At 34.9% G+C, this 16482-nt stretch overlaps 1 pseudogene; it reads left to right on the top strand.

Annotated features, from left to right (window-relative positions):
- Positions 1-11611: 11611 nt before the first annotated feature.
- The window catches only part of LOC113112138 (testican-2-like), a 15105-nt pseudogene continuing 10234 nt past the window's right edge, over positions 11612-16482 (top strand).

Here is a 16482-nt window from a genome sequence, read left to right as displayed (position 1 = left end):
TCAGTGAAATGGCTCTTCATCTGCGGAGATTAAGAGCGCCTCTATTACCTCCGTTTTAGCCCTAGACCCGGCACACATTTCCGCACAGCTATTAGTAACACCTGGAGTCTTTCACATTAGTTGAGGATCTGGCATCATAAATTCCGGCCTATTAATGATTATTCTGACTTCTTGGGATAAATGGCTCAATGTTTTTGATAATGAAAATATACACTCTGCTCAGAGAGCCCGTTCCTGCACTCACATTACCTTTGTAATGTACTTCATGGTTGATCATATCAGACGACGTCATAACTTTTACCAAGACGGACTTATTAACACAGAAATGCATTTCAGAGAGTCTGAGATTCTTCAAGCTTAAAGTCCCTGATTTAATGAAAGGTACTTACTGTCTCGTACTTTATTTGAAGTGATTCTCTGCCACTTTTAAATTGAAAAAAAAAAATGGCAGAAGGTTTCATTGTGGAGTCGAACACGTGAAATATGGCTCTTCTATGTGTAGTTAATTTTGGAAGCTAGTCATTTATGATTAAATCTTCATATTGGATCTCATATTAGAATATGCTACAGCTGTGAACAAGAATCATGGATGAGGATTTATGTGAAACCAGACATTTTAATAGTTGAGTTAGGCTGACCAGCTAAACCAGAGGTCACCGATTAACAAACCACCTTCTGGTTCCAAAAGGACCGTCAATCATTTATCATAAATTTATATTATTTTTCTACACACAGAGAAAAAGAAGCATCTGAAATGCCATATACGCAGTGCTAGGTAGATTATATACAAATTCTGTTCTGTTACTGACTCCAAATTACATGACAAAAAAGTATTTATTAAAGTTATCCATTACATTACATATTTTAGGCAATACTTTTGATTACTTTTTACATAACGTGTTTTTAATATGATTTAATTAAAATCTTTTTGATATTTAAGTACAAAGAAAAAGAAAACATATTTCATTTGTTTTTATTAATAATAAGTATTGCATTAAACATTATATCACATCCAAATTCCCCCAAACTGAGGTTCATGAAGGAATTGCATGTTAATAAAAATAAAAAAAAATATATATATATATATATATATATATATATATATATATATATATATATATATATATATATATATATATATATATATATATATAATTAAAACAAATCATTGCATTACATGTAAATAAGAAATAACGTGAATTTGTACAGTTGAAAGAAGAAAGCCTTCCAAATTTAACAGCTGAAAAAATAAGAATTAGGGAGAATTAATAAGTTCTGAATTACTGATACTGAAGTACTGATATGTTGTGAACAAGTAATCAATAAAAAAGTGACTGTATAGTCTGATTACAAGTATTTTAATTGCAACTATTTTTGGAATCTGGTCCAGTTGTTCAAAAGTAATCTGATCTGATTTTGGCTATGGGATTGAAAATGGGTTGTTAAAAATTCTGAATTCTGTTTATTCTGTATCCGATCTTGATTTTGATCGATGAAATCCTCAGTTTGTGTTTTCAAAACATTTTAGTAAGATTGGGTTCGGTAATCCTGAGAAAACTATTTCGACTATGTAGGATTTAGAATTTATTACATGTTCATAATCATGCAATATAATGATAATAATACTTGAGTAAAACAAGTATATGGGAGTTAATGGGAAAAATAATGAACAAATATTTTTTCATACTCCTTATCTGAACTTAAAGGGAGCAGAACGAAAGTAAGGAAAACAATTATACTAGCTGCATATTTTCTGCCTCAGCCGACATACAGTATTGCCTTAACAAATCTAGTCCGTTAACAGCCAGTAAATGGTTGCGAACTGGCAAAATAGTGAAAAGCAAATAAACAAACTAATAAAAAAAAAAAAAAAAAAAAAAAAAAAAAAAAAAAAAACATTTATTAAGGTACAAGAAACTCAATAGGAGCTATTTTGTATTGCATTATGGGCAGAGCCAAACTAAATGTACTAGTGATTTTATATTACAGTGGAACAGAATCTGAAACACCACTGTGGAAAATAACCACACTTCGGTTCTATCCCATGACTGGCAGCCATGTGCAAGAGGGACTCCAACATTTTCCAGAATTATATGTGGCTCGTATCATGAAAATTGATTAGTTCAGGGAAAAATGTGACACCAGTTAATCGAGACCTTAAATAAAAGATATAATTCACAGGGCATGCTGAAAATTGTCACTCTCAGCGCTTTTATGACTGTGCCAGCCTTTATGACTTCAAAGAAAATGTCACTGGCAGCAAATGACGTGCTACTGAATAACGTCGTTACAGAGAGGAAGACATTTAAAACTTGACGGTCTCTACATTTCCTCCAGCCGAAGAGGCTAGACAAAGATTCTCAGACCCTTCAATTCTGTCATGTTCACATTTCAGATGAGTTTCTACCTTCCAGAGCTTATCAGCCAGGTCCTCCTTAATTAAGAAACCATTGGCTCTGGGAGCAGAGATGACCAAGTCATTAACAAAGTGTCATGCAGGGATCTACTAGAGTAAACCAGCCTAAGATACCAAAGCTACAGTAGTTATGTTGGTCCATTTAATGGCTATATAGGGTTTTTAGGAAACTGTCAACTGTGCAGAATGGAAGTCTTACTTATCTTAAACTATCTAGATCTCTCTCTCTCTATAAATATGACTAACGTACAATCATGGGTTCTTACGCATAAATAAAACCAATTTACATTTAATTAAGTGAGCTTTGCAATCAATCAACCAATCATTCATTCAATCAATCAATCAATCAATCAAACTTTACGCTTCAAAATGTCCAGGTTAATTAAATGGTTTATTATTATTATTATTATTTTTTTACAATGTACACACAATTTGAGTGTTTTTTGTTTTTGTGCAGCTACATTATTTTATAAAATTATATTACTGTATTCAAATTTTATATATCTATATATATATATATATATATATCTATATATATATATATATATATATATATATATATATATAGTAAATTGATGTGGTGTACTGTTCTATTGTTTAAATCATTCTAGGATATAATTAAGTGCAAGATGTTGTACTCTACAATGCTGACAAACACCAGAATAATAAGTGAACTAACTCCTTGATTATCTTCTGCATTAGTCCACAATCTGAATCTGAAACTTTTCCTCTTTAAATGCTAATCTTTCCCTCCAAATCTCTGCCTAATCTTCTACATCTAATTACTATGATACAGTTGATAAAATACTGCTGCTAGGTTTCCATCTAAAGCTTGTACACAATTAGTGTAGACACAGAAAATAAATCAATATTCCCAATTCAACTGTAAAAAACAATTAAGGAAAGCGGCCTGGCTGCGAAAATAACAGTGAATAATAGTTATTAACCACTTCACAATTCACCACAGGGAGCCGTACCCAGAATGCACCCTGCTCAAGTGCATGACTGCAGCTAATACCAGACGCATGACAGAAGTGACAGATGCCAATAACGCCATTCAGAAACATGTGTGTGGAATTGAGAGATTTAATGGAAAACAAAGCGGAATGAGTCTCGGCCGAACCTGAACATGGAAAGTTGGGTGAGGTCTTACGGATGTGGCACATACGCAACAAGCCACGCACAAGGTCATACTTATTCTCTTACATTTCCTGAGCCTGGATAAAAATGCTTGCCCTCTATTGTTTTACTTGATTCTTTGTGCATTTCTACACCATTCATTCACTCATCAACTTGTGGGGAGATGAATTACACTTTAAACAGAACAATGCGTGACCCTTTTGTTTTCAACAAGTTCAGCGATGACACAATATGTTTTATAAGGTTCGAGGAGAAACCCTGGAATAAAAATAATTCAACACTTCCTTAAACAAATTTGTACCTGCAATAACATGATACTAAAGTTTATAAACACATGCACGAAGAAAAAATAATTGGATTTGCCGTTAGTTAGTAAATAGCAACATTTAAATAAAAAAAAAAAAAAAAAAAAAAAAACTGTAAGACTATAATGCAATACTATATTAATCATTTAAAATAAATATTTCTACTATGTCGTGGCAGAAGAAACGCTCCTCGTCCTTTCTGGTAGAGATGATCTGTTTGACTTCTGTACTTCATTCTATTACTTCTGAACGTAATAACTGTTCATTCTCTCCTATCGTAAAATCTTGTCGTCAGTCTCTGCTTGTGAACGGTGACGGACACACAAAGAAGAGCAAAATGAGCCTATTAATAGGAAAACTACCCTCATTAATGGTTTCAGCTTATTTTAGGAGCAGGACGAAGACCCATAAATCTGTTCATGATTATCACAGTATTTATTTCAGTGTTAGCACCTTGCAAGGGAAAAATATCTTAAAGGAGAAACATATACATTTATATATTTTCTTGAACCTCACAAAACCTTTGACCTGAACATGAGTTCATGATTTGAGCTGATTTCACACCAAAGTAATGAAATAAATACATAGAAAATAGTAGAAGTAGTAGAAGCCTTATATATAGTATACAATTTTAGATATCATTTTTAAGTTATGAGAATATAAATATTAAATAAAATACGGTAATAATTTATTATTTTCTTATTAACAGAAAACAGATATTTGGTCAAATTTTCCCTTAACCTTAACCTTAACTTTCACCTACACAAACACACACAAGCACACACACACACACACACACACACACACACATATATATATATATATATATATATATATATATATATATATATATATATATATATATATATATATATATATATATATATACATACAGAATTCATGATATATTTTTTTCTGTTTTCTTAATTTGGTGTTATGAGGGACAAAGATAACCAGTTTATGATTCATCTACACAATTGTAAACTCACAGCACCTCTAAATTCAGGTTTTATGATGTGACTGAGTTGACTGTACCTGTAAGTGAGATTTATCGTGACCCTTGGCTACTGTGGGGTAACCACCGTCTGGGATCTCCTCACCAGCCCTGCAAACACACTCAATGTTGGTATTACTTTGATGCCAGAACTCCAACTTTTATTGGCCAGAAACCTGCATGGATGGCCACATTGAATGACACACACCACAGTTTTTGCTCCGAGACCATTTGAATATTTCAGCGTGTCAATTAGCCAGTGGATCATTTGGCTTTCCAGAGAAAGCAAACAAACATAACATCGTACACAAACATGGTTTTACAGGCTCCGAAATGCAAACGCAGCCTGTGGAAATACACACCATTGACATAATCATCAGGCCATGATGTCAATAAAAACTCCTTCATGTAAACATTACTTTTGGACTGAAAGAGAAAGAAGGACAAGGGAATATTTAGTAATACATTTGGATCTGCTGACATTGCTAGCACTGAAACGAAAAGGTATGTTTAGTCATAAATGGCCAGACAAATATATAAAATATTTCCAGTCGTGTACGGTTTTAAGTGTGCTTTTTCACAAAACATTAGCATATCGCTAGGCTAAGCGATCACAGTTGTGTTCCAGTCTGATTCTGAGGGTGTAACTTTAGCTAAAATGTAGTTTGCCACAGGAATGTTGAAATGGCTCATGCTTTCTATCAATATTCCTCTTTATTTTCATTTCAGCAATGTTAGCATGCATGCCACAGGTCTTCTCTCTCAAACCCGGCCTCCCAAAGATTTGTCAACCAATGAGAACAAGCTAATTATCTTACAGGTGCCTCAAAGCTTTCCGATTGGCAAACGATCTGTATTTCTTTATTTTGACTTACTCTATTACATTTTTACAAACAAAAAATGTTTGATAAAAATGCTAATATCAATGTTTTTTTTTTTTTTACAGACAATTAAAATAGACTTTTTTTTTTTTTTTTTTTTTACTCCGTACATAAATTATACATTATGTTGCATATGCATATAGCATTCAGAAATTAGACCTGATCACTTCTTTTGACAGGTGTTTGTCTCATTCTCTCTCCTGCTCTTCTCAATCTTTTGTTAATATTATTCACATCCAGACTTTTCCCTCATACACCCACACTTTAAACTCATCTTCTGACTCTCTCTCTCTCTCTCTCTCTCTCTCTCTCTCTCTGGTAATAGATTTGCTGTGTAAGAGTGAGGTGGCGATCATACTCCGCTGGGTGCTTTGTTAGTTAAGGAATCCAGCAAATGGATTTCCATAATTCAGAAGAATCATGAAAAATTCAAAAAGTAAAGTTTGTTCAAAAGTGCTAAAATCTTCTCATGGGTACGTTGCCTTATTTATTTGACATTTCCACATCTCTCATTTTTACTTGTTTTAGGGATGCAAAATAGACAATTAAGACCTAAATGTCTAACAGTAATTAAAATATAATGTGAATAACCATTTATAATGGAAATCACAAAACGAAAAAGAACAAACCAAAAAAAAAGTAAATAATTCAGATGAATTCCAATAACCAGAAAACATATTTGTTAAATATTATGAAATTGTTACAATATAACAATGGAAAATCCTTTATAGTCCTAGATTAGGCATTACTTTCTGCGAAATATACATTTCTTATTTTCTTAAAGAGGTCATATGATGTTGCTAAAAATAACATTATTTTGTGTATTTGGTGTAATCAAATATGATTATGTGGTTTAAGGTAAAAAAAAAAAAAAGTAATAATAATAATAACAAAAAAAAAACATTATTTTCCATATAATGTATTCCACATACATACTGTTTCTCCTCTATGCCCCGCTTTTCTAAAAATTCCTCGTTTTTCACAAAGCTCATCGTTTTGAAAAGTGAGGTGTATGCTGATTGGCCAGCTATCCAGTGCTTTGTGATTGGCCGAATGCCTCAAGCGTGTGATGGAAATGTTACGCCCCTCACCATACTGTGATGCATGTCCCGTTCAGAACACAGGTGAGACAAGACCAAAACAATAAAACCCATTACAAACGAGCCTTTTAGTGCATCCAATGGGGATATAATTACAGATTATAATGACTTATACTGTGATTTTACGCATCGCGCCACGTAAACATAAAACCATGTCTGCATTTGTGATCGGAGAAACAACAATTAACAAGCTCTACTCTACTGCTCAAAACTTGTGTTTGAATCATCAGTGGCAAATCCTGTACATACTGTATGTAAACGTACTTACGGACTCCGTGTTGTCTTCTCTCCCAGGATCAGGAAACAGTCCTCCATAAAATGCGCCACACACATCTAAATATTTGGGTTGAACTGTTCTGGACAAGGCTATCTCACGACCAATTCGTACTTATTTTACGAGGTGGCTTATTCGTACGAATTTATACGACCCCAGTGACGGTTAGGTGTAGGTCATTCGTACAAATTCATACAAATTGTGCAAATCGTAAAATAAGTACGAGTGTGGTCGTACGAATTCGTATGAATAAGCCACCTTGTGAAAAATGTACGAATTGCCGTGAGATCTGGTTGGTTCTGGAACAGTGTTGTAAATACGGCTTAATCACTGATTTCTAGTTGTGTGCTCTTTTGGAAGGCCAAACAAAGGATTTTCCCTTTAACAACGAAACACACAGTGTCTCCACAATATGGCAGCAGCAGCAACAGCGAGAATCAAAGTTCTGCCTTCTTTCTTTGCGTTAACATTTGGGCGGCGTTATGCAAATTTTCCCACATCGTGACATAGTCATGTGTGGGGTGTGGTCTAATTTTTATAAAGCATATCTCTTTGAGTTTGAGACTTTAGTCTTTGCAACTTTACAGATCTTATCTATTCACAAACAGCTTGTAACACTCCAAAGAGAAAGGAAAACTTGAAATTGCATCATATGACCCCTTTAATAAGATTTAGAGCAAGAAATTTAATTTGTCATCCAATACCAAGTACTGTCATAGCCAATTTTAATGGAATTTAAATACCTGTAATAAATTAGATTTATGTGGAAAAATAGGTAGCTATAGCAATATAAAGGTGCATTATTAATAATAATCCTAAATTGTAAATCATTAGATTCCTTTAAAGTTTTCCATCACAAATTCTAAACATTATCAATCAACTTCTTTAGATTCCTTTAGATTCCAGTCATTTCAAACACCACAAACATATAAATATAAATAATAAATGTCTAAAATAAATATAACATTATTATGTACTTAGTAAAGTGAAATAACTAGGTTTTAGTTTTGTTAACTAAAAAAAGAAAAGAAAAAAGGGAATAGCTCAGACAGTTTGACTTGGCAACAATCAGATAAAAGTTGAGATAGAAATTTGGTGGAACTACAAAAATAACAACAATGTTAAAAATAAAAGCTACTTTAAATATTCTTAAATACTTTAACAGATAACTAATACTAAACTGAGCACCAATACAGTGTAAAAGAGGTATGGGAAACTGAGAGAGAGAGAGAGAGGAAGAGAGAAAGAGAGAGAGAAAGAGAGAGAGAGAGAGACCCATGCAGTTCCCACATTATTCAGAGCAGGTATTTAGTGGTCAGAGCCCCTCAGCTGCTGTCCTGCCACTGCCTCTTTGTGTCTCATGCAGCTAAACCGACTGTCATAATTTCAAACAGGATTTACAGCAGTCAGACCACAAAACATGAGCTCTAACCCGATCCAGACCTGCAAACGATCACCAGAAACTTAGCACAGGGAGAAAATCCCCAAACAAACGCTTTTATTAATGTCATCCAGCGCTCTGCTGGAGTTTTCGGTTCCTGGGAGAACATAAGTCTGATTTTGTGAAGCATACTTGATTCCTTCCAAGTGGCAGACACATGGGCTGCTTAAATGTTTTACCATTCACTTCTACATAGAAAATGACCTTTCAGAGTAAATCAGTCAAACATCGGATGGTTATAGGCCTATAAAGAATATCAAATTTATTGGCAAATTATGAAACACATATTTTATTGAAACTCGGGGGCAAGTAACGGGGAGGCGTTAGAAATTTTTTCCAGTGACAACGCTCTCTGAGTTTTAGTGCATTTTAAAGGAGCTTAACGATGACGTAAAGTCATTTTTTCTCCGTCCCCTCTCTCTCAATTGTGTTCCATTGCCGAAAGCGTCTAATGAATCAAGTGACTTAAATGGGCCGCAGTGTTCATGGCATTTACAGTTCTACAGGCGTCCGACTGGGTCAGAGTTTCTGCAGTTCAATACACAAAACACATTCACACAAAGTGGGGTTTGTTCGGTAACCCCATTACAGTCTGAAACTATTTATTGGAACTGAACTATGTTTGCTTGAGTCTTACACAAGCAATAAAATAAAAAATAAAAAAATCAACCAATGGATTGAGTTTAGGTTGGGACTATGTTTGTCTGACCAATGAAGGCTAGAGACAACTAGAAAAGAGAATAGGGAATGGGATTAGGAAAGGACAAGATGAAAAACACACAGCCATAAAAAGAAATCAAAATTCAGTGTCTACATATCAATACCAATGAATAACCCAAAATCTACATATTAATAAATGAATGAATGAATGAGTGAGTGTGTGAGAGGTCTACATATCAATGAAAATAAATAAATAAATAAATAAATAAATACACCCATGTCATACTCTACATATCTACATAGCAAAATAATAATAAAAAATAATAATTATATATATATATATATATATATATATATATATATATATATATATCAATTACAAGAAAACCAAATTGTGTATAATAATAATAATAATAATAATAATAATAATAATAATAATAATAATAATAATAATAATAATAATAAAATCAATTAATAAAAAAAGAAAAAATAAATAAATTAAATAATAAAATAAAAACTTTAAAGTTCTACAATTTAACCATTCACATTTTCCCTGAGTAATTTCTACACCACGCTCTATTGTTTGAGCAACAGGAACGCACATGTTTGCAATTCATATTAGTGCCACAAGTGGCTCAAAAATTACACACTTCACTTTAAATCATCAGTTGACACAATGGTCTAATTAGTGAAAATTGATGTCATAGTCTTCTATCTTTCACACAGCCTGTTTACATAAGCGGTATTGTTTGCACGATACAAGCGTTCGCTAAACCCAGCCCGAGGCCGTCATTATGCGTGGAAAATCATTCCTTTTGGACAAATTCACATGCATCTGTATGGCTGTAATCACATTTAAACAATTGGACATGCTGAGATTCTTCTTTCAAGCAAGGTAAAGCTCTTGTTTGGTTTTAACATCATGCGTGTCACGTGCCCTGGAAACCCGGTTGTTTGGTGACCCATCTTAAAGTATTTATAGTTACACTTGAAAACAGCTTTTATTAATGTGGGTAATTGTGGCTTTAAATGAGACACACTTTTTTACTCTTTGACAAGGTGACAGCGTTCGATGATGGCACACAATGGCAGCTAATGGCTCCTTTGTTCCAGTAAATTGCGGGAATACTCATTACAGCTATTTTAAATGTGCTCAGTCTTAGAGCTTAAATTGGGCAGTACTTAACCTACTTAAACATAATAAAACATCCCAGCTGCTGCGGTCCTTGGCAAACTTAGGCAAAGATGCACAACTTTGATCACAAAAGTCAATTAAACACTTACTAAGATTTTAAAACTAGAGCAGAATCATTTTGCAGGATTCATATGCATGTGTTTGAAAATGAACAGTTTGATTTTAGGGTGACGTCATTTCTGCATTTTATTTCACTTAAAATGATTGTTTTCAAACAGGTTTCTGCAGGTGTTTATACTCATGCACTTACAATGCAAGTCTATGGAGCCTAAATAAACATTAAAATTAGATCCATGCTTCAAATTAATAATGTAATTCAAAAATTGCATGCTTTATGGGGCAAAATCAAAATTATTTGATAATCGAGGGCAGAGTGTAGAATATTCCTTTAATATCTAATGTTTGCCATAATAGAAGTAAATAAAATAAAATAAATTATATCTCAGATCTGTGATATATCTGCATATATATATATATATATATATATATATATATATATATATATATATATATATATATATATATATATATATATATATATATATATATATATATATATATATATATAAGAAGAAGAAGAAGAACAGGAAGCTGTCAATCAAATGATTGAGAACCTTTAAACATCAGCAGAGAAGGATCTCTCCAAACATTACATTCACGTGCAAGTTGGTGTGTTGCTGTAGTTTGTAAGTGACTAAGGTATTCATCTTCTCTTCATCCCCCTTTAAAACATGGCAGATGCCAGGCGAAGTACCAAGATGCCACAGGCATTCACAAACACACACGCTGCCGGTGAGAGTGGGTAGGTGGGTGAGGATGAGAACCTCCCGCGGGGCGAGTCTGAGAGAGAGGGAGGGTGGGAGGGAGACGGGGATGACAGTGGAAGAGACTGAATATGACTGTGTAATATTCGCCGTGGGCCTCAGAGGCAGAGTCCTTATAACTGCCTGTAAAAGATGCAAATTTGGTGAAATTATCAGCTGTAGAGCCGCGGGCTGTTTTCCAGTGGCCCTCTCCCGGCCCCCCGGCCCCCGCACTGGAGGAAGTATTAGAGCGAGGAGCAGAAAGAGGCAAAGTTCAGCTAGCTTGGGGCGAGCCCCTAACCAAACTCCTCCAATTGGGGACATATGAAGACTCCTTTTACTTGAAAGACCTCTTATGGCCCTCCACCACTCAAACCAAACACAAGCAAATAGGAAATAGAGATGCAAAGAGCAGAGGAGAGCGCAAGTGCCAAGGAGAAGCAACATGAGAGGAACCTTCAGGCGGGTTACAGGGTCTCACAAAGCAATAAAAATACACATAGATATAAGTCTGGGCGGGAGAAATATTTATATGACTGTAAATTCGCATGGCTGCTTTACATGCTAGAGCGAAGAAGAAACACAATGTCATGGTAAAACAGAGCGGGAAGTGTCGTAAACAAGGATGGGGTGTTTCAAAGTCAACGTGGTTTTTTTATTTTTTTATTATTAAATAAATGCAAGTTTTTGGTGCAGGAAAAAAAAAATAATAATAATAATAATTGGAAGTAAATGTGGATGCAAACAGGTTTCATGTAGACTTTAAGCTTTAATCATCATGCAACATGACAGTTTGGATTTAATACCATCTTTGACATTTAAGTTTATGTAAAAATATCTGAACTGACATGAAGTTAAATTATTTTTGTTATTCTGTGATGTAAAAGTTTGGTATTACAGCCCATCTCTATATTACATAGACATGATGCATTCAGAACGGATCATTATTCAAGCAACGGTACACGTTACAGATGTAACAAAGAGCCTCTTTCTCCTGAAAGTATCGACTAGGAAATAAGAGTCCACCTCCAGGGCTGTAAACATCAGCTAATCTTTTCCTAAAAGAGGGGGAAAGGAAGTCTGTGATGGAGATGAAGTCCATTATGTGAAGAGCTGCTCTCTGAAGGTGATTGGTGGAACTGAGGGTGGAATCGTTGCATTAAATGATGACTGGCGTTTATTCCAGCCCAGACTCGGCAGGTTGAGTCTCGGGGTCTCAGAGGGGTAACCAGCATGAGTGGCAGGGTGGTCTGTTTCTGAGCCATCGCTGATGCCTGATTAAAATCTCAGTCTGATTATCAAAAGCTAGGGGGCGCAATCAGAGGATAAGAGCGACAAATTATTCTAAAATGATGGTGGTTCTATGCAAAAATATATTTTTTTTTGTTTAGATCCCAACCCTTCTGAGGCTCCTTGCTGCCTACATAGCAAGTGAAATGGAAATGGAACCTTATTAGTGACTGATTTGGAATGCTCTACAAAGACAGCATCTCGGCACAACACAATTAGCACTTTTTACACAAGTCACGATTCATTCCAATTTTGGAAATCTAAGTTTGAAATGATCATGTTGCTAAGCTATAATCTGATAGTCTAACAATAATAATATATATTTTTTTCTTTTTTAGATTTCCACATCACAGAAAACAAGTCAAGTATTTAAAAAGTTGCCAGTTGCTACTCAAAAATATTGGTTTTGACTCTAAATAGTTACCAACAGAAAAATGTAATAAAATAAACTGAAGCATAACTAGCTTAACAAATTCCATTAAATCTCAAAATAAAAAGACTAAGGTGATGTTGTGCTGAATAGAGCGATGTGCAGCAGAGCAAACTGTTGAGTAAAGAAAGGCCACGACAATAAACGCATCTAAGCCACATTTAGCCAGAGGTGGATGGTGTCGGTGGCCACCCTGCGAGTGCGATAGGAACTTAAACGTTTCACCTTTAACTAATTGTGTTTTTTAAGCTTGGGTTCCTGTAATTCTGCAGGACAAGGTGATCCTGGGAGGAAACATATGGTGTGGGACTTCTAAAGCTCTTAGCTGAGGCCCATCACACGAAGACGTCTCCACAAACGGCGAATGTCACGAGCAGGCGGTGCGCGAGCTCTCCACTCACCCATTAAAGCGGAGGAGAGGACAAGAGGAGAGAAATATCCAAGGCTGCGCCATTTTAGCTGTAAAGAAGTTAGCGGTTCAAATAATGCCAGAGTCTCGCTCCCCGCGGTAAGCTGCGTGTGATCTGCTGGGACCGAGTGATCTGAGATTGCTTTTCCCACCAATCTCTTCCAAATGTCAGAGTTTTTTCTTCTTTCAAGAGGAAAAAGAATGAGAGAAGGCATACAGCAATATACCAGCGCACGACACACAGGTGGAGACGAACGCCGATGTCTGGATGGAAACGGCCAGGACCTGAGTGGAATCACCCTCTGGAGACAGCACGGGTTGGGCTGTAAAAATGTCCCACAAGGTCCCACACACTCACACTTGCATGCAATATAACAGTAGTAGTGACAAAAGCATCTGCGTCACATCGATAACATAAGAAATGCATGTTCATTTTCAAGCCAGGACAGAATCTACTAATTTGCATTGAGGAAACCCAATTGAGAAATGCAGCTGAGAGTACTTCACTTTCTCTGAAAACTATTATAAATTAGTCAAACTAATTAAATGCATGTAGGAAGTATGTGATTTCTGCTAAAACTAGCAACACTAAACAAATCGCAAAAATAATTACTGTTTTCAGACAGGTTTTAAGAACAGTTGTCAGAAATAAATAGCCGTGACTTTGAAAGTCAATGATTGAGATGCTCAATCACAAACAAACAAATAAAAACAAAGAAACAACGCAAAATAACAGTATTCAAAATGTAAAACAATGCAAATGTAGGCTTAATTATAATCAGAAAGACAATTAAATATCTGGTTTAAGCTTTAACAGGAACATGTAAAAAAACAAACAAACAAAAAAAAAAAAACATTTATTTTTAAGCTCACTTTGTAATGCAGAAAAACAAAGTTAGGGGCAACCTGACAGTATAACAAGCATTTAAAAACAAGTTAAACAATTAAATGTTTAAATTTATAATTTATATATAAATTTTTACACTTTTATTTATAAAATGAGAAAAACTCAGAAAAAGAACATCAATGGGAAACTTCTTTTTTTTCCTTTAAACCCTAAATATCCATTTTGGGAGCATGTCTAAAGCATCTGACAGCATTTAGGATGGATCATAATTACAAATATTAACTGTACAAATTATTTTGCAGGCATATTGTACACTTTTTGGTGAAAAAAAATACTTCTAGTTGCATGTCATTTCCCTGTGGTAGAACAAGAAGACTGCTTAGGTAAAGTATTGATTAAACACCTAATGCACATGCTTGCTCGTCACTTTGTTGCTAAAGAACAAAAAACTCTTTATCAGTAAGTGAAAAAGACTAAAATCTAAATCTGTTCGATGAATTCACATGATAATTATGACTTCCGAGCTTGCGAAAAGGAACTTTCCAGGAGGGTCTGAAGGCAGCAATAGTTGCATTTGGTGCAAAACTGTTCAACTGACCAAGAAAGAGAGAGTCAGAAAGACAGAGCACATGCAACTGCGGTTGGAGTAATCCAGTGTGTATACCACAGGGAGGAGCTGTGGTTCTGCCTCCATCAAACACACTGAATTAAGTCTCGCTCTCTGAGAGCTGAATGGAGTAAGTCTTGGCCCTGTGCCTCTCTCTAGGAGAAGTCAGAGTGCTTTTGAAATGCTTCTGAAGACTAAAAACTCCTAAGTCTTTCCTGTTAGCGTGGACCACAGATACTAACGAAAAATAATAATCCATTGCAAAGGGTTACTTTGCATTTTAGAGGAAATTTCAATAATAAATAAAATCCATAAGTGGATATGAAAACAATTTGTTTGAAAATACTTTAGATCACAAGATCAACAAGTCAAATATTTTTGAATGAAAAGTTAACATCCTGCTTCAATGAAACGTTTCATTCATTTCCAGTGGATTTATTTTTCTTCGCTTTAAACATGTCATCATAATAAACCCTCTCGATCCCTTCCTGTTGTTTTAACCCCTGAAAGTATGCGAGCGTGTTTTGAGATGCATAAAGCAGTCAGACCACATGTTTCACAAACTCCAGTCCCCCGATGAGAGAACTCGATCAGTAAGATGCCATTCCCAAAGAGTTTCCGTTCTCCTCGGAGACATGTCAAAGTCACTATTTCAAGCTCTCAACGCCTGATCCGAACTGCAAGGAGGTTCCTATTGGCGCTCGTGTTCTGTTATTGTGGGGTTTGGGTGGCACATGTGGTTTAAACGAAGCCTGCTGAAATATGGCGAGGAGAAACGCTCGCTGTTGTGTTGTTTATTTAGCCCAATGTGGAGCATTAAATAACCCAGGAGAAAGTTTTATTGCTCAGAGGTCGCTCAGGAGACTTTTCAGATATCAGATATCTCAACTTGATCTCAGAAGTTCCTCCTAAATTACATTTAGACATTTTTGACAAATGAGAAAATTGTTGACAAACTGTGCAATGAAAGTATAGAGCAAAAAAAATGTAAAAAAATAAAATAAAAAAAATATTCTTCAATGTACTGTAACTTGCCATTTCTTGGTAATTAATTGTGAATTTCCGTCATTTCTGAGTGGAAATTGATTCTAAACCACATTTATTCAGCGTATAAAATTATTTGATTTTACTGATTTGATTTGATTTCATATTTCAGACTTCTCCAGAGAAACAAAAACTAAAAAGCAAAAGATTTAAGTAAAGTTTTCTCATTTTAATTACATTGATATCTAGGAGAAATAAATGTTTTTGCAGCATTTTAGGTTATAAAATAAGCTTAAATGACTTGAAAAAAAAAAATTGAGATCTCTAACTTCAGTATCTTTTCCCGAAACTCTAATTGAGAAGCAAAAGTCTTAAGTAAAACTTTCCACTCTCTCTCTCTGTTTAATTACATTGGCGTCTAGGAGAAACAACTGAGATATTATATAAATCTGATTTAAGGTTTCCTCTATCCTGCAGGAACTTGTAGTAGGGAGTTTAAGAATGATTAGTTAATTTTCCATCAGAAAAAGTATTATTTTACAATTTTCAGATTCTTTTTAAATCAATTGACCTCGCTCTTTGGGTCGGTCCAGTTCTGTTGAGATGTGTCCGGGGTTGTTGCATTATTTCTTGATTAACAGGGGCCCTTGGATGCTGCGCTTTTGACCTTACATTAGTAAACGTGGTCTGAACACAAGCCGGCGGT

The sequence above is a fragment of the Carassius auratus genome, chromosome 12 (genome assembly GCF_003368295.1).
Source record: "Carassius auratus strain Wakin chromosome 12, ASM336829v1, whole genome shotgun sequence".
Taxonomy (NCBI): Eukaryota; Metazoa; Chordata; class Actinopteri; order Cypriniformes; family Cyprinidae; genus Carassius; species Carassius auratus.
Note: the sequence above shows the minus strand (reverse complement) of the source record. Positions and strands in the feature narration are given on the sequence as shown.